Here is a 19,708-nt window from a genome sequence, read left to right on the forward strand (position 1 = left end):
TATATAGAAAATCCGTAAGTCTCTGCTGTTACAACATATCAAGACTGCATGTTTCTGAAAATTAATCTGCTAGAGTGTGTTAAACTTCCTTTTGTATATATTTTAAAAGAATAAAATACACGTTTAACAATGTTCTTAATTTTAAGAGAACTGCACATTTCTTTTACAGGATGAGATGGAGACAGAGAAGGAATGTCATAGTGAATCACTCATCACCAAAGTTCTTTATAATAAACATCTTTACAAATTTAGTTTTCCATAATAAAATATATGCTAGCCTCAAAGTTACAAGTCAACTGTCCTTAGAACAAAGAAAACAAGTATATGAATAGTGTAGGAAAGCTTTTGGTCTTTTTAGCAAACAGATTTTAGGGAGAAGCTCAACTTTATTCTAGCAAGATTTAGATTAAATATAGAATTAACTTAATTTTTAAGGTAATCAATTTGTAAATAAATATCAATCTCTTATTATCTAACAGTATGTAATAACTAGCTGAGTATTTGTCTTTTGAAAGCATATAAATCAATCTTCTACTTTTCAAACATTCTATTTAAGTTGTCATCTGAAGCCTGTACTTTCTATATTCCACATTATTTCAGGCCATGTCTAAATTAAAGAATATGGAGCTTAAAATTCATGTTTCCACACATCAGAGAACCCATTTAAAACTATGAAGAGAGCAAGAAGTTTTCTGGATCAACATACAGAAAGCAATACAATGCCCATACGTTAGCAATGATCAATTTGAAAAAGGCAATAGGCAAAACTATCTCAACAGCAAAAACAGCTATAAAGTTGCCTGGAAATACAACAAAAGATGGATAAGATCTATGGAGAAAGATTCATAATTGTTATCGAAGGACAAAAAATAAAGCATGAGGAAAAAAAGAGATATACCACTGACAGGGGTGAAGTTGTATCTCTCTAAAAAATATGTCCAAGTCCTAACTCCAGTACCTTGGGATGTGGCTTTATTTGGACATAGGATCATTGCAGATGTATTTAGTTAATATGACATCACAATGGAGTACACTGGACCCTTAATCCAATATGACTGATGCCTCTATTAGAAGAGAGAGAGAGACACAAGGAGGAAGATGGCATGTGAGGTCACAGACACAGAGAGAGGAAGATGGCCATGTGAAGATGGAGGGAGAAATTGAGAGATTAGAGTCGTGCTTTCACAAGCCGAAGAATGCCTGGAGCTGTCAGAGGCTGAAACAGGCAAAGGAGGATTCTCCCTTAGAGCACAGCTCTGCCAACACCTTGATTTCAAACATTTAGCCTCCTGAACTGTGAGACAATATGTTATTGCTCTTTAAGCCTCTCAGTTTGACACTTGGTTAGGGCAGCCCTAAGAAAACTAATACCACCACTTACAATGAAGGGAATACTTTGATATCACAAATATTCATTCTTTCATTCAACAAATATTTAATGAGCTCCTACAACACACCAAACACACAAATAACTCTTCAGTTAAAAAAAAAGACTAAAATCTTGTTACCAAGCAATCAATGGGCTCACTGCTCCATGCACTTAGAGGTCGATACCATGGCACATGCCTTTGAGAAAAGAAAAGCTTCATTGCAAGTAGACTGGCAAAGAGACAGGAAGAAATGCCCAAATCTGCCTCCCTGAGCTCAGGGCTGGGGTTGGTTTTATAAATGTAGGGTAATGAAGTGTAATCTTATTGGATCCTGCAATTAGGTGATGCTGGGAGGCATGATTTGACTGGATCCTGCCATGGGATGATGCCTGGGCTCAATCTCATTGGATTCTGTGTCCTGCCATGCAATGTCAGCTTCTTAATTCAGTTCCAGCTCCTCAGTCCCAGCAGTTAGGTTCCACTGGTGATGGCACACTTGGTTCATCTGAGGAAGCTCAGGTTATGTGACCTTAAACCCAGGGGTCCATGGCAACTTAAAAACAACTCGCAATTTTGCTACAGAAAAGTTGGACCAGATTGATGTGGCGCAGTTATAGTCTCAGACCTCAGAAAGCTTCTTTGTTAATTTGAAAAACTGATTCTGAAATTTTTATGGAAAAGTAGAGTTCCAAGAATAGAACAAAAAGATATAAAACTGTGTGGTACTGGTACAAAAGAAGACAAATAAATAAATGGAATTCAACAGAAAACCAAAAACAAACTCACGCATATATGGTAACAATATATGATAGATATGTAATAGGTTTGTCAGTAAGGAAAAAATGAACTACTTAATAAATGGGGTTGAGAAAATTTATTATACCTGATAAAAGATATGCACATAGCTTAAAGGGTGCAACTTAAATCCATTGATTCAAGAAAATATCATAAATTATTTTTAGGACATTTGCATGAATACATAGCTTAAAGTGTGCAACTTAAATCCATTGATTCAAGAAAATATCATAAATTATTTTTAGGACATTTGCATGAATACATAGCTTAAAGTGTGCAACTTAAATCCATTGATTCAAGAAAATATCATAAATTATTTTTAGGACATTTGCATGAAGAAGGATTTTCTTAACACACACACGTCCAATGTTTTTTAAAAGAACAGAAAAATATTTATTTTATTTCCATAAAATGGAAAGTTTATGTCAAAAGACATTACAAAGTTAAAAGATATAAGCAGACTAGAAGAAAATATTTATAATACATATAATAGAGGAATGGCATCCAACATATATAAATAAATTTTTACTAATCAATAAAACAATAACCCAACTTAAAGAATAATTGAATGGCTGGAATATACAATTTACAGAAGATAAAATATAAAAATTGAGGTTTAACTCAATAGTGATCAAGGAAATTCGAATTAAAGAAGAAACCATTTCACCTATCAGATTAGGAAAATGTTAGAGTATGATGATATTAAATGTTGGGGTGAGAATTGTGTATTAGTTTTCTATTATTGCCACAAATTTGGTGGCCAAAATTTTTTATCTTATGGTTTTTTATCTCTGAGTCAGAAGTCCAATAAGGGTCTCACCGGACTAAAATCAAGGTGCTGCAGGCAGGGCTGCGTTCCTTCCTGGGGTCTCTAAGGGAGATGTTTTCCTTGTCTTTTCTAGCTTTTGAGGCCTCTCCCTGCTCCTTGCATATAGCATCTCCATTTCAGAACTAGCAACAAAGCATCAAATTCTCATGCTGCCATCTCTTTCTGACCACAGCTAGGAAAGGATTTCTGCTTTTAAGAACTTAAGTGATTTGGCTCACTTGGAAAATCCATGATAGTCTTCTATCTCAATGTTAGCTGATTAGCAACCTTAGTTGCATCTGCCAACATCTTATTTTGGTTGCACTGCAATATGTATGTGTGTGTGAAAGTGTGCATAGGCACAATGAAACCAAAAGCAAAATATGGGCTGGGTGCAGTGGCTCACACCTGTAATCCCAGCACTTTGGGAGGCCGAGGTGGGCAGATCACTTGAGGCCAGGAGTTCAAGGTCAGCCTGGCCAACATGGAGAAACCCTGTTCCTCCTAACAATATAAAAATTAGCCAGGCATGGTGGTGCGCACCTGTAATCCTGGGTGACAGAACAAGACTCCATCTCAAAAAAAAAAAAAAAAAGCAAAATATGAACATATCCATCAACCCCAGAAGCTTCCTTGTGTGCTTTTGTAGTGCCTTTCTCCCACCTTCTTACTCCCGCCTTCCTCCTCTCTAGATAACCACTGATTTGCTTGCAGTCACTGTAGACTCATTTGCATTTTCTAGAATTTTATATAAATGGAATCATACAGTACATGCTCCTTTTTGTCTGGCGTCTTTCAAACAGCATAATGATTTTGTGACTCATCATGTTGTGTGAATTGATTGTTCATTCTTTTTTATTGCTGAGTATTTTTTCATGGACTATGACAACTTGCATTCATACATTAATAGACATTTGGGTTGTTTATTTTGCCATTGGAAATAAAGCTTCTATGATTATTCATATACAAGTCTTTGAATGGACAAATGCTTTCATTTTTCTTGGATAAACATCTAGCAGAAAAATGACTGGATCATATGGTAGACACATGGTTAACGTTTCAAGGAATTTCCAGTTTTCCAAAGTGGTTGTATAATTGTACATTCCTAGCAGTGGTGTAGGAGAATTCCAGTTCCTCCATATCCTCCCAAATACTTGGTATATGTGGCATGACTATCCTTTTTAATTTCAGTCATTTAAATAGATGTATAATTCATTATAGTTTTAATCTGCATTTCTCCAATGACTAATGATGTTGACTTGAATCTTTGTAAATTTATTGAAACTTGTCTTATGATCCAGGATATAATTTGTCTTCATATATGTTCCATGTCCACTTAAAAATAGTGTGTATTCTACTGTTTTTGGCTGGGTGTTCGATAAATGTCAGTTAGGTGAAGATGCATGCTAGTATTATTTAAGTTTTCTATAACCTTACAGATTTTCTGTATATGTGTTCTATCAATGATTGACAGGAGGTATTGAAACTGAATTTTGCATTCTGTTTATAGGTTTGTTTACAACTCTATCCATTTTTGATCCATGTATTTTAAAGTTCTGTTATTAGGTGCATGAATGTTTAAGATTATATCCTCTATATGAATTAGCCACTTTTAGCTGTAAAATGACCTTCTTTATTCCTTCAATATTCCTTGCAGTGAAATCTACTTTGATATTAATATATAGACATTCAGCTGTCTTTTGATTCATGTTTACAGATCTTTTCTATCATTTTATTTTTAACCTACTTTTCTCCATTATATTTAAAAATAATTTCTTATAGGCAGTGTATTATTGGGTCTTACTTTTTCATCCAGTTTGACTATCTCTGCCCTTTACTGGAGTAAGTAGACCTTGTTTTATGTGCTTATTGATGTGGTGAGGTTTAAATTATCATCTTGTTCCTATTTTCTATGTGTCTCATTTATTTTTTCCATTTTTCTTCTTTTAAAGGCTTCTTTTGATTTAATTATTTTAATTATTCCATCTTATCTCTTTTATTGACCTTTTAGCTATAACTATTTGTTTTGCTTAGTGGTTGATTTAGGTTTTATAGCACACATCTTTAATTTTTCTCAATCTACCTTCAATTATAGGATACCATCTTACACATAGTATAATAACCTTCCAATAGCATCCTTCCATTACTTTCCTTCTGAATTTTGTCATATATTTTACCTCTGTATATGTTATAATCTCCACATTATATTATTATTGTTGTTTAACAGTCAACTATATTTAAAGAGATTTAAATAATAGCAAAAATCTTATTTGTTTATCCATGAAATTACTATTTCTGGTGTTCTTTATTTTTCTGCATAGGTACAGATTTTCATCTGGTATCATTTTCCTTCTTTCTGAAAGATGGTCTTTAACATTTCCTATAGTGCATATCTGCTGCTGAACTCTCAGCTTTTGAATGCCTGAAAATATTTTCAGTTTGCCTTTATGTTGGAAAGATATATTTCCCCTCACTGCCTTAAATGTCTTTTCATTTGCATTTTTCAACAAGAAATCTGATGTCATACTTATTTTTGTTCCTCTGTACATAGGTGTCCTTTTTCTCTGGCTGCTTTTAAGATTTTTTAAATCAGTAGTTTTGAACAATTTGATTATGGTATTCCTTGGTGTAGTTGCCTGCATGTTTTCTGTGCTTGGAGCTCATTGAGCTTCTTGAATTTGTGATTTCAAATTTTCACCAAGTTTGGAAAAATTTTGGCCATTATTTCTTTAAATACATTTTCTGCTCACATCTCTCTTTTGGTGACTCCAATTATATGTGCATTAGGCTGCTTAGAGTTGTCCCACAGTTCCCTGATGTCCTCTTCATCTTACTTGAGTCTTTTTTTCTCTTTGTGTTCCATTTTGGATAGTTTTTATTGCTAGTCTTCAAGTACACTAAACTTCATTTTGCAATGTCTAATTTGTTGCTAGTCCTCCAAATGTAATTTTTTTTAATCCAATGGCTTGTAGTGTTCATCTATACAGGTTTGATTTTGGTCTTTAAACAATTGGGGTCTTTCATGTTCCTGCTCAACATATTCAAGATTTTTATAGCTTTTTTTCTTATTCTATCTTTTTGAACATGTGGAATACAGTTCAAAATACTGTTTTAACATCCCTGTCTCATAATTCGAACAACTATGTTACTCTTGGCTCAGTTTCAATTGATTGATTTACCTCCTCATTATGGCCTAGATTTTCTGCTTCTTTGCATGCCTGATAATTTTTGATTGAAAGCCAGACATTATGAATTTTACCTTGCTGAGTGCTGGATATTTTTGTATCTCTATAAATATTCTTGATGTTTCTTTCTGGGATTCAGTTAAGCTATTTGAACATAGATTAATGCTTTCTGGTCTTGCCTTTAAGATTCATTAGATGGGACCAGAGCAACATTTAATTTAAAGATAGTTATTCCCCACTAATGAAGCAAGACTCTTCTGAATATTTAAACCAATGCCCCATGAATTATGAGATATTTAGTCTGGCTGGTGGGAATGGGGTTCTATGCAAATGCTCCTTCAAAACAAGACCCTTGATCCATTTCTAACCAGATTTCCAGCTCCTAGGCAAATTCCTATCCTACCTAACAACTATACTTCTCTGGTATAACACCTTACTCATTTGTATGATTGGACTCGGGTCCTCATAGTAAACTTCCCAAGGGAGATAGAAATATTATGTCATGAAACCTTGTTTTGCTTTGTTTTACAGGGTACGTAGTAGATTAATAAAAGACCTAGCATTTATTAAAGATGCTATTTATAGCTCAATGATAAAATATTAATTGTCTTTGTCCAATAGTAGTTTATTTTTAAAATTTGATGTGGGTCTGGGGAGGCTGATGGAGATGGGGCTGAAGACCCCCAAGCTGTCCAGTAGCGTTGCCACTGACTACAGGGAAATCAAGTGTTCTGGGACCACAGAAGACAGGAGAGACAGCCACCAGAGACATATATGAAAATGAGGTTTCAATAGGAAATAGGCAGGAGAGTTAAGAGATACTTGAGGACTAGCAGCTGTCAACATCAGAACAGTTAACTCTTTCATGCTTGGCTCACAGGAAGACAAACTTGAGGTAACACATTCGAGTCAGAGTGGGCAAGAAATGCCTCCCCCGAGGGAAGAGGAACCCAGAGAAAGCAAGGCTATGTTAACACCATCACAGATAATTTGAGTTGTGGGAATCTCAAAGGGTAGGCAGAGAGAGAAATTCCTCTTTCTCTCTAAAGCTAAATATTCTTTTTATTCTTTGTTTTCTAGCCACAGTGCAAAGTTTCATGTTGAAGTTGATGGCGTTTAATTAGACAATTGAGCCTGAGGCTAAAGTTACAACTGAGCACTAAAAATGAGCATCTTCTTTATGATATGTAGAAACTGCTAGCTATAATTTTAAGAATGCAGATCATTGAAACTACAATGAATTAATTAATTTCATTTATATTGATTTGAGTGCCTACAACATGGCCACTCTCCTTTTCTGTCTGGCCTTTGCCTAGAACTTCGCAATCGCTTTCTTGGAAAAATCACCTTTGTATTAAGACAGAATTATGGTAGAAATTACAAGATTTCACAGGGCCCACTCTCCCTTCTAAAGTCAGACACCCAACTTGGCAAGCCACACTAAGTTGGGGTAAAAATAGGGTTACCAGGATTTTTCTGCCTCTTCACCCTCTAATTCTTTGGGAATTAGTGGAATTCCCCTCTAGTACCTCCTAAACACTTCTAGGATTCCACAGAGGACATCTCACATGTCTCACAGGGGTTCCACAAGCAGGGCCTCCAGATTTCAATCTTTCTGTGGAGTCAGCTTTTTCCCTCATAGCTTCATCCAGAGCTGCTGCTGGAAGCCATCCATGTCTGTTTAGGCTGGAAGCCACCATCACAGCTGCTACTGGTCCTGGGTTGCAGCAGGCCCCTTTCCCACACCACAGAAACTTGCTACCAGTACTGGCAACCTGCCTCAAATACCAGTGCAGATATTAGTGAGGCTGTGTCACATGCATCATCATCATCATCATTTTGACTTTCTCTTTTATAACAGGCTTCATGCCCCAGAGCTCAGGCATGGATTCCTAAGAGCAGATACAGGTCTACTCCCAGAATCACTCCACCCTTCTGATTTCAGAAATGTCGTCTCCTCTTGACTCTCCTTTCCTTAGGGTGAAATTTTTCCCAAGAGGCTCTTGGTTCCATATAAACTGACCCCTGGTAGTCCTGAGGGTCTTTCAAGATGCCCAAACATGCCCACATCCAAAGCATTATGTTCAGTTGTTAAATAATTAAAATCCTTTAACAGGAAGGATACTTAATGGGGAGGTGGGCAGGAGGGTTTTCGAGATTGGGGAAAAGAATGATGGGTCAGAGTTGGCAGGAAATCACTGATGCTGAAGGAAAGGACAGAGCTAGGATGGAAAAAGAGACAACCACTGGGTGAGTAGGGCTGGTTCTAGAGGGCTGGTTCAAATTGTAGAGTACAGAAAATAAGATTTAAGTAGCCTTGTTCCTCAAACTCCTCCCTTTCCTTTTCCTCACTATGCCCATCCAATCAGACTTTCTTCCTCATTCTGCTACTTCCTCCTCCAGACCTTCCCCGAATCCAAGCTCCTCTTGCTACAGGCCTTCTAAGAGCTTGCTACCATGAGAGAAAAGTAGTTGATTAATTCTCTCTATAGTGTTAATGTCTAAAGAAGCCCTAACATATTCCCCTTGGAAGGTGAGGGGGGCAACTTTCAGTCTAGCAGCAGGCCTGAAGGGAGCCCATTTTGGCCAGTGGTGCTTCTGGAAATGTTTCTGAGCAGATGCTTGAAAACTCAGCTCTGTCTGCCACTGGCCCCCCTTTGTCTAGCAGAACCTTTCCTCAGGCTCTCCCAGTGGTCCACTCCCCAGGAATGCAGTTTCAGGGGATTTTGCAAAGCTAATTGCACTCTCCAGGAAAAGTTGATAAATGTTGTTATTTACGCCCTTAAATAACACCCCTTATGTATCCTAAGTGCTTTGGAGATATGCAGAAAAAGCACAGCAGGTTCTAGAAACCCAAGAGATTCTTTGCCACTTTAAAAAATATTTTTGTCCTAACAGCTGTTTATTATAATCTCTTGAAAAGCCAAAAATGCAATCAGCTTCCCTGCTGGACTAGCTGCATTACTTGCCACATCGTGTGGAATGCTTTGTTCAGTGCCAGGCCTGTTTGGTTTTGTAGGCCTGACCAAAGAGTTGGGCAGGACATATGGGGTTGGGGAAAACTGAATGTTACAATTCACCTCTTGATGGCCGTGATGCCTTTACCCAAATAGAAGAAGTGGCCCCTCTTTTCCTCCAGGGATCCTCCATCAGGGTCTGCCTTGGATGATTGGCTCATAATGGATGCCCTTCGCCATTCTTTTGGAACTATCTAGTGGTGATTTTTTTTTAACTTTTCTAGAAGTATGAGAAGCCAAGAAGGAAATAACTACCTCTAGAAGGCCTTTCTTTTTTTTTTTTTTTTTTTTTTTTGAGACAGAGTCTCACTCTGTTGCCCAGGCTGGAGTGCAGTGGTGCAATCTCGGCTCACTGCAAGCTCCGCCTCCCGGGTTCACGCCATTCTCCTGCCTCAGCCTCTCCGAGTAGTTGGGACTACAGGCGCCCGCCACCACACCCGCTAATTTTTTTGTATTTTTAGTAGAGACGAGGTTTCACTGTGGTCTCGATCTCCTGACCTCGTGATCCGCCCGCCTCGGCCTCCCAAAGTGCTGGGATTACAAGCGTGAGCCACCACGCCCGGCCTAGAAGGCCTTTCTGGAACCCTTCGATGGAGCTACAATGGAGATGATGTGGTCCACCTTTGGGGTAGGCTTGTAAGAATTGCAGTGGATGTAAGTTTTCAAGCACAGAGTAGGTGCTCAAAAATGGTCATGTGCCTTTCCTCTTGCTTCCCATGGGAAAATCCCCATTCCACTGAATGAAAGTGTGACATCACCAGGACTCTATTGACCTTAGTAAACAAGCGTCAATTTAATGATTGCCGGGCCGGGTTTTGGACTTGCATGGGGCCGGTGGCTCCTTTTGGTTTGGCCAATTTCTCTCATTTGTAACCGGAACATTTACACAATGCCTGTACCCCCATTGTATTTTGGAAGTAACTGACTTGTATTTTGATTTTACAGGCTCATAGCGGAAGGGACTTGCATTGTCTCAGATGAGGCTTTGAACTTGGACTTTTGAGTTAATACTGGAATTAGCTAAGACATTGGGGGAATGTTGGGAAGGCACGATTGGTTCTGAAATGTGAAAAGGACCTGAGATTTGGGAAGGGCCAGGGGTGGAATGATATGGTTTGGCTGTGTGTCTCCACCCAAATCTCATCTTGAATTGTAATCCCTACGTATTGGATTATACCAAATGATCCAGTGAAGTCAACTTGTCACCAAGTTGGTTGAAGGTGATTGAATCATGGGGGCCTTTATGCTCAGCTTTCATTGGATATTCTCATGCCAGGGAGGCTGGGATCTCAGGATCTGGGTCCCTGAGGACCTTTTGTAAACTTCTCATGCAAAATAACTCACAAAGTTGAGATGCAGAGATGATTGAAAAATGATGTCTCCTCTGGGCTGTCATGGGGCAAACATCCAGGAGGACATGTGTAGATGGTCCATGTGGAATGTTCTACCTATTGACTACTCACTGGAAGATGTTGTTGCCAACAGAATTCATTTGAAATGATTGCTGAAATGATGTCATAGAGAAAATATTGTGAGTTCCAGGATGGTGTAGGCAGGGTTGGTAGGTAAGAATGGGATAATGGAAAACGAATAATAACAGGGCAGATTTGAAGGGGAGGAAAGAGGAGAGGGCAAGAAGGAGGAGAAAAAAAAGGAGAAGGAAGAGAGCTAATATTGCTTTAGCTCCTCCATAGCCAAGGGTCCATGCTAAACACTGCAAACACCTATCTCATTTAAACATCATGGGGCCGGTACTAATAATCAGTATATTACATATAAGGAAACTGAGCATCAGTAACTTACTCCAAGTCACATAGTCACATAGCTTGGAAGTGGGTTTCATATCTTAGAATTCAAATCCGAGTCTGTCTATTCCCAGAGCCCTTGAACTTACCCATTATAGGTATTTAAGGCCACACGAGAAGGTGGCAGGAAACTTTTTTAAGGTTGGACTCTGAAAGGTAGCTAGGACTTCAGCAGATGAAAGCAGAAGGGACATTTCAGCTGGCAGCAATATCCGTGTGAAGGCAGAGAGGTGGGGAGCACGGCTGGAAAGAGCTGCTTAGCCAGGAGGCAGAGTGGCTCCTTGTTTATAACACAACATTTGACATTTTAGGTTTCTATGGAGTGGAAACAGCACTGAAAAAGATACTGTGAGAATTAAATGAGATGAGGTGCCAGGCAGAGAATCTAGCATTCAATAAATGGTAGTTCATTCACCTGTGCAACAAATATTTACTAAATGTCTACTGTACATCAGGCAAGGGGAGAGGTCTGTCTAGGCAGAACTGACCTAGTCCTTGCCCTTTTGAAGGTTATATTCTGGCAGGGAAGAGTGACATTTAATCATTTATGACCTGGCTTAGTAACAATAATGATAAGGTTTCTCAAAAGAGAAGTAGGAAGCACTATAAACCTTTATGACAAGGAAGTTGAGCTAAGAAGGATGAGTAGGAATTACCTAGACAAAGTAAGTGTGTGTGCATTTGTTTGTGTGTAGGCCACATTAGGGGTCACTTTGAGCAATAAAAAGCCCTGAATGTCTTAGCAGGGGAGGGATGTGGTCATTATCTAACATGATCAGATATTGGAGAGAGGATAACTAGGCTCTCTGATGGGGAGCCACTGAAAATGCTTGAGTAACAGAATGATACCATCAGCACAGCACAGCCATCTTAATAAACTTATTCTTAGAGCCATGTACATGCATAATGGGCAGGGAGAGAGATTTAAGGCTGAGGGGTCAGCTGGAGGCTCTTGTCAAGGCATGTGCGGATAAATGTCTGAACTAGACTGCAGGCAATAGGAACCTACGGGATAAACGAACACAAGGCACATTTTTCAAGGAAGGAATGACAAGGTTTTGAGCTTTCTTGGAAGTGGGAGGTGAAGGAAAGGGAAGAGTAAAAGATGGCTAGGAAGTTTCAGATCTGGATGATTGTAAGAATGAGGATGTCACAGCCAGAAACAGAAAAGTCAGAAGGAAGATGGGCAACTTCCATTTTCAGCACACTGAGTCAGAGAGGAGAGCGTGCCCTCGGAAGAGCGGAGTGTCTTGCACACACATCTGAGAAATACACATTCTGCTGATCAAGATTGTAAACAGAAGCTGCTGAGTGAAGGTGGCTAGGGGGTGGCCTTTGGTCACCTTCTGACAATGGTATGGGTGAGAACAGAGGAGTGGACACTGTCAGGGGAAGAGAGAGAAGAGTGGCTAAGGCACAGAGCATTGAAGGCCACCCCCACTTAGGAGGTCGATGCAGAAAGTCAGCCAGGGAGCATGCAGAGAACAGAGATAGGAGCAGGGGCTGGAAGTCAGGAGAGGCTGGCAGAAGATGGAAGGCAGCCAGGTGCCCTCAGAGCCCAGGCATGCAAGGCAGAGAGAGGCAGGGGACTGAGGCTGTGTTGGAACCCTGAGCCCTCACATTTCACTGCAGCACTGGAGGTTCCTGTGGAACCTGGCCCTTCTCAGCCACAAGACCCGGAGATGAGTACTGGTAAGAGGTACCATTCTGTCTGGCTACCATAATTTCTGAGGCCTGATGCCAAATGAAAATGCAGGGATTCTTATTCAAAAGCAGGTAAAATGTACTGTTATAAATTCTAAAATATAAAACTTTTGCCTTGCTTGTGTGGTCTCTCTGTCAACCTGGTATGGTGTTTTCTCATCTGCTATTTAATGTTGCTTTTTCTGAGGCATGGGGACACTCCTGACAAGCACAGACCCTCACAGGTGCCCAGACCCTTCCTGGCTGTGACTTGGTGTGTGGACAAATGTCCCGCCCCACATCCAGGGGCAGGGAAATTGAGGCAGGCATCTCCCCTACCCAACTCATGGTGGATAGGTGACCCCAAAGGGGCTGCAACCTCTGTGCCAGGACTCAGTGCATGTACTGGAGATGCCAGCCTGGGGCTGGAATAGTTATCTTCATGCATGACCCCAAGATGCTGCACAGCCTAACTGCCCAAGTGGAACCCTCCCTGAGCCTGCATCTGAAGCCCTGCTCCCAGTGGCAGGGGCTGATGAATACCAGGAAGGGTAAGGGGTGGAGGATGGGCAAGGGTTGGAGGGTGGATGGTGAAAAAAACTTCCACCCCCAGGGGAGAAAGGCAGGTGGCAAAGGGTGAGATTTCCTAGGAACTGAAATTCCAAGCCCCAGTGCTTGCTTCGACAAACATCCCATCAGACTTCACATACAAAACAGAAATTCAAGGATAAAATTGTCAAGAGTTTCATTTTAAGACAGTGATAGCAGAGCATGAAGCTGCAGGCATGGGATCTGTGTGACTGCACTGGACATCCTCCTTTGAGGCTGGTCCCGAGTGAAAGGCGACCTCAGAGCCCACTGCCTGTAGGCACAGTTGCTGAGGAGGTGCTAGGGAAGCTTTCTCTTTCTCTCCACCGCTCTCTTATCTCTGTCTCTTGGTAATCTATATGAACACCCCAGCCCCCAGCACAAAGCAAACACCAAATGAACAGTGCCCCCTGGAGTTGTTCAGGAAATGCGCTTGTTTCTCGCCCCCCACCCCTTTCTTTCTCCCTCTAACACTGGGGTTCAAGCAGGCTCAGGGCGCTGAGAGGCTGCAGCACAGTCTTTATTAGGTTTCCTATTTTCTGTCACAACAGACAAGCCTCACAAGACAAAAGAAAATCGATTCTTTATCGACCACAGTCCAGCTGTCGGCTCCAGAGCCAAGGAAGGCAGCCAGGAACGCAGGTCTGACCTGTGTCCTCAGAGCCCACCGGTCCCTATGGGGCAGAGCTCAGCCTGCCTGCAGCCCCGGGAGCTGCCCAGGGAATGGCAGCTTCCCTCAAGTAAGCACAAGACCTTTTGTAGGGTAGGCCTGGCATAGTGCGCATACAGCCAGGAAAGGAGTGAAGCACCTGCTGTTGGTGCTTCTGCCTCCCTGCTCCGCCCCCACCTCCTCTTTCTCATGACTCCCCCTCCCTGGGATTGCCCAGCTGTGGGGTTAACCAGGCTTGTGGGGCAAGGGCGGAGTTCCTCCCATGGTGCACTCTCTGCCTGGGGCTCTCCTTCCCTGCACATCTATTGGCTCCTAGAAGAAACCCCAGTCAGGGTCCTCCACAGTCAGGAAAGTGTTGAGGACACACATTTCCATAAAGACCAATAATGAGGTGATCTGATTGGCCTCGGTTCTTAAAGTGGTGGATTTAGATGCACTGGCAGAAAAGGAACACAAATAGGACCTCCTTTTCTCTAATCCTGTAGACTACTCCACGTCTCTTTGTCCCAATGAACATTTCCATTTCCCTTCTTCCCTCCCTCTCTTCCTTCCTTCCTTCTTTCCTTTCTGTCTTTCCTCTCTGTCTTTTTTTTTTGAGACAGTCTCATTCTGTCACCCAGGCTGGGGTGCAGTGGCACAATTATAGCTCACTGCAGCCTCAAATTCCTGGGCTTGAGCCATCCTCTGGCCTCAGCCTCCCAAGTAGCTGAGACTACAGGTGTGAACCACTAGGCCCGGCTAATTTTTAAAAATGTTTTGTAGAGATGGGGGTCTTGCTTTGCCACCCAGGCTAGTCTTGAACTCTAGGGCTCAAGTGATCCTCTGGCCTCGGCCTCCCAAAGTGCTGGGATTATAGTCATGAACCATCCCCCCAGCCAACTAGCGAACATCTCCCTTTCTAAGTACCTATAAAATAAGCATTAAATCTCAAACCAGTTAAAGCTGTAGGGCTGAATTAAGCCTCCAGTTCTACATTTAAGCAGATGGCTGTGGACTTTACCAAGAGGCTAGAGAAACGAATGAACAGGGAGCACCATGAGGGGAGGGGTTAGACCTTCAGAAACTTGTGAACAGGGAGCACCATGAGGGGAGGGGTTAGACCTTCAGAAGCTTGTGGGGTACTGGTGTAGGTAGCTTCTGAGGGTTGTGACGTTACCTCCAAAAGAGTTGTCCCTACTCCACACCCAGAATGGAGGTCAGCCCTACCTGAGAGTCAGCTTTGAGAGAGACAATACTTAAACAACAGAGCAGAATTTGGGGGTGATGAAGTGCAAAGGCTCTAGAAGATGATCCAAACCCAGATGAGCAGATATGTGATAACTGTACTGGGCTGGCCAGCGCCAAGTGCTTCAGAGAGCTCAGGAGGGCAGGGGCCTCCCTGTCCTCAGGGAGTGTGCAGGGGAGCTGGCAATCAGAGGTGGGAGTGGCTGCACACCGCGGGACTGGTGTGCTGAGGCAAGGCTGTAATGCAGAGGGGAGATGTGGGAAGAAGGGAATGGAGACACAGAGACAGAGTGGTGGCCAAGGGTGGGCAGTAGCACAGACTCTGGGGTTCCAATCCCAGCTCCACTACTTTCTGGCTGTGGCTTCAGGCAGGTCACTTAACCTCTCTGTGCCTGCATTTCCTCATCTGTAAAATCAGCCTGACAAAGATGATACCCACATCATTGGTTTGTTGTGAGAATAAAGCCTTTAGAACTCTGTTTGCTGCATCGTAGGGACCATATTTTATAAAACGATTTGTTGAATACTGGAACTAGTCTCAGGTGCAATCATATTGGAAGGGGCGCAGTCTAGGTAGCCAAAAATCATAAAAAGGGAATTCCCAATCTATAACTTTTATCTCCCAAGAAACACTAAAGAGTTGATAATTTGTAATTTCTAATAATTTTTATATTCCCAACCATCCTGCTCTGCATTCTCTCCTTCCGCAGCTCCTTCCACTAATGCATGCCCAGCCTCTGCCCACAGCTCAGTCTGTCTGCTTCCTTTGGTGCCTCAGGGACCTCCTTTTTCTGATTATACCTCAGTGATTGATTCCAAGCTGCCAAGCTTTGGAATCCATGGCTGCCTTTGCCTGGAACCCATGCTTCCCAGGAGCCGTTCCCACCAATGACTGAGTGCAGCTGGAGGCTGAAGTCGAAAGACAGGGTACCCCTCTGTCCACTGGCTTTGGCTCAGTGACTCTCAATGGCTTTGCCAAACCTTCCTTAGACTTTTGCATCCCCACCTGCCCAGCCTTGTGGTCTGACAGCTCTCCCTGGCTTTCCCAGCTCACTTCTTATTTCCTTTCCCACAGGCATTTTCTTAAACTCCATGCGCTTTTGATTTCTCCTTGGTGTCTGCTCCTCAGAGGACCTGGACTGATCTCCTATCTCCTTCTTCATTCATTATATAGATCAACTCACCCTCTCTGGATAAGTCCTTCCTCAGCCTCCCTCACATCAATTCAGCATCAGCAAGCTGCAGAGCTAGTCTGGTGCATAGAGGTTGGTTCAGAGGTCTTGAAAGGGGTGAGCGTCCGGGCAGAGAGGGCCTCTCTTACTCAGTTAATGGAGGAAGGGTTTACTCAGAATATCTGCTCATTGATATATTTTATCCCAGAACTAATAACACCCAAAAGCATTTTTAGTTCTTCCTGTGTGCCAGGCACTGGGATCAGAACTTTAGCTGAATTAGGCGGGGCTTCTGTTGGCTCCATGGAGCCGGAGGCCCAGGTCTGCCTCCGGTTTGGGTGGCTGCAGTGGCACCCCAGGGCGCTCCTGCCCCAACTCAGAAGGGGCGGGGCTCCCACTGGCTCCATGGAGTGTGCAGCCCCAGCTGTGGCGTGGTCTGGCCTCGCGGCAGCCTCTACCCCCCAGCCGCCTGCCTTGGCCTGCCAGGGTGCTGGGATTGCAGCCCCTGCCCGGCCGCCGCCCCATCTGGAAGGTGGGGAGCGCCTCTGCCCGGCCGCCCCGTCTGGGAGGTGAGGAGCACCTCTGCCCGGCCGCCCCGTCTGGGAGGTGAGGAGCGCCTCTGCCCGGCCACCCACCGTCTGGGAAGTGAGGAGCGCCTCTGCCCGGCGGCCCCGTCTGGGAAGTGAGGAGCGCCTCTGCCCGGCCACCCACCGTCTGGGAAGTGAGGAGCGCCTCTGCCCGGCCACCCACCGTCTGGGAAGTGAGGAGCGCCTCTGCCCGGCCACCCACCGTCTGGGAAGTGAGGAGCGCCTCTGCCCGGCCACCCACCGTCTGGGAAGTGAGGAGCGCCTCTGCCCGGCCACCCATCGTCTGGGAAGTGAGGAGCGCCTCTGCCCGGCCACCCTGTCTGGGAAGTGAGGAGCGCCTCTGCCCGGCCGCCCCGTCTGGGAAGTGAGGAGCGCCTCTGCCCGGCCACCCATCGTCTGGGAAGTGAGGAGCGCCTCTGCCCGGCCACCTATCGTCTTGGAGGTGAGGAGCGCCTCTGCCTGGCCACCCACCGTCTGGGAAGTGAGGAGCGCCTCTGCCCGGCCGCCCCGTCTGGGAAGTGAGGAGTGCCTCTGCCCGGCCGCCCCGTCTGGGAAGTGAGCAGCACCTCTGCCCGGCCACCCCGTCCGGGAAGAAGTGAGGAGCGCCTCTGCCCGGCCGCCCCGTCCGGGAAGAAGTGAGGAGCGCCTCTGCCCGGGCGCCCTGTCCGGGAAGAAGTGAGGAGCGCCTCTGCCCGGCCGCCCCGTCCGGGAAGAAGTGAGGAGCGCCTCTGCCCGGCCGCCCTGTCTGGGAAGTGAGGAGCGCCTCTGCCTGGCCGCTCCGTCCGGGAAGAAGTGAGGAGCCCCTCTGCCCGGGCGCCCCGTCCGGGAAGAAATGAGGAGCGCCTCTGCCCGGGCGCCCCATCCGGGAAGAAGTGAGGAGTGCCTCTGCCCGGCCGCCCCATCCGGGAAGAAGTGAGGAGCGCCTCTGCCCGGCCACCCACCGTCTGGGAACTGAGGAGCGCCTCTGCCCGGCCGCCTCGTCTGGGAAGTGAGGAGCGCCTCTGCCCGGCCACCCACCGTCTGGGAAGTGAGGAGCGCCTCTGCCCGGCCACCCATCGTCTGGGAAGTGAGGAGCGCCTCTGCCCGGCCACCCACCGTCTGGGAAGTGAGGAGCGCCTCTGCCCGGCCACCCATCGTCTGGGAAGTGAGGAGCGCCTCTGCCCGGCCACCTACCGTCTGGGAAGTGAGGAGCGCCTCTGCCCGGCCGCCCCGTCTGGGAAGTGAGGAGTGCCTCTGCCCGGCCGCCCCGTCTGGGAAGTGAGCAGCACCTCTGCCCGGCCACCCCGTCCGGGAAGAAGTGAGGAGCGCCTCTGCCTGGCCGCCCCGTCCGGGAAGAAGTGAGGAGCGCCTCTGCCCGGGCGCCCCGTCCGGGAAGAAGTGAGGAGCGCCTCTGCCCGGCCGCCCTGTCCGGGAAGAAGTGAGGAGCGCCTCTGCCCGGCCGCCCTGTCTGGGAAGTGAGGAGCGCCTCTGCCTGGCCGCCCCGTCCGGGAAGAAGTGAGGAGCCCCTCTGCCCGGGCGCCCCGTCCGGGAAGAAATGAGGAGCGCCTCTGCCCGGGCGCCCCATCCGGGAAGAAGTGAGGAGTGCCTCTGCCCGGCCGCCCCATCCGGGAAGAAGTGAGGAGCGCCTCTGCCCGGCCACCCATCGTCTGGGAAGTGAGGAGCGCCTCTGCCCGGCCACCCACCGTCTGGGAACTGAGGAGCGCCTCTGCCCGGCCGCCTCGTCTGGGAAGTGAGGAGCGCCTCTGCCCGGCCTCCCATCGTCTGGGAGGTGAGGAGCGCCTCTGCCCTGCTGCCCCGTCCGGGAGGAAGTGAGGAGCGCCTCTGCCCGGCCGCCCCATCCGGGAAGAAGTGAGGAGCGCCTCTGCCCGGCCGCCCCGTCCGGGAAGAAGTGAGGAGCGCCTCTGCCCGGCCACCCACCGTCTGGGAAGTGAGGAGCGCCTCTGCCCGGCCACCCACCGTCTGGGAAGTGAGGAGCGCCTCTACCCGGCCGCCCCGTCCGGGAAGAAGCGAGGAGCGCCTCTGCCCGGCCGCCCCGTCCGGGAAGAAGTGAGGAGCGCCTCTGCCCGGCCGCCCCGTCGGGAAGAAGTGAGGAGCGCCTCTGCCCCGCCGCCCCGTCCGGGAAGAAGTGAGGAGCGCCTCTGCCCGGCCACCCACCGTCTGGGAGGTGAGGAGCGCCTCTGCCCGGCCACCCATCGTCTGGGAGGTGAGGAGCGCCTCTGCCCGGCCACCCATCGTCTGGGAGGTGAGGAGCGCCTCTGCCCGGCTGCCCCATCTGGGAAGTGAGGAGTGCCTCTGCCCGGCCACCCATCGTCTGGGAGGTGAGGAGCGCCTCTGCCCGGCCGCCCATCGTCTGGGAAGTGAGGAGCGCCTCTGCCCGGCCACCCATCGTCTGGGAAGTGAGGAGCGCCTCTGCCCGGCCACCTATCGTCTGGGAAGAAGTGAGGAGTGTCTCTGCCTGGCCGCCTTGTCTGGGAAGTGAGGAGCCCCTCTGCCCGGCCGCCCCGTGTCTGGGTAGAAGTGAGGAGCTCCTCTGCCTGGCCGCTCCGTCTGGGAGGTCTACCACGGAGGCCAGAAGCAATGTGGGGGCTGGACGTGGTGGCTCACGCCTGTGGTCCCGGCACTCTGGGGGGCGAGGCGGGTTGATCACTTCGGGCTAGGAGTTCGAGACCAGTCTGGCCAACTTGGCGAAACATGAAGAATACAACAGACAAACCAACCAACCAACTCAATGACAACAAAACAGGTCTACCCTGGAGTCATACTCTAATTTTTTCTATTTTCCTCCCTTTCTGATCCTTTATCCC

The 19,708-nt window shown here is 46.3% G+C and overlaps 1 long non-coding RNA gene across 2 annotated transcripts in view; it reads right to left on the reverse strand.

Annotated features, from left to right (window-relative positions):
- Window positions 1–10,650, reverse strand: part of LOC129478396 (uncharacterized) — a 54,270-nt gene extending 43,620 nt beyond the window's left edge. For both annotated transcript variants that reach the window (XR_008656424.2, XR_008656425.1), the window contains exon 1: window positions 10,520–10,650. This is a non-coding gene — a long non-coding RNA (uncharacterized lncRNA). The remainder of the gene's footprint in view (window positions 1–10,519) is intronic.
- Window positions 10,651–19,708: the final 9,058 nt, after the last annotated feature.

This window comes from Symphalangus syndactylus, chromosome 3 (genome assembly GCF_028878055.3).
Source record: "Symphalangus syndactylus isolate Jambi chromosome 3, NHGRI_mSymSyn1-v2.1_pri, whole genome shotgun sequence".
NCBI lineage: Eukaryota > Metazoa > Chordata > Mammalia > Primates > Hylobatidae > Symphalangus > Symphalangus syndactylus.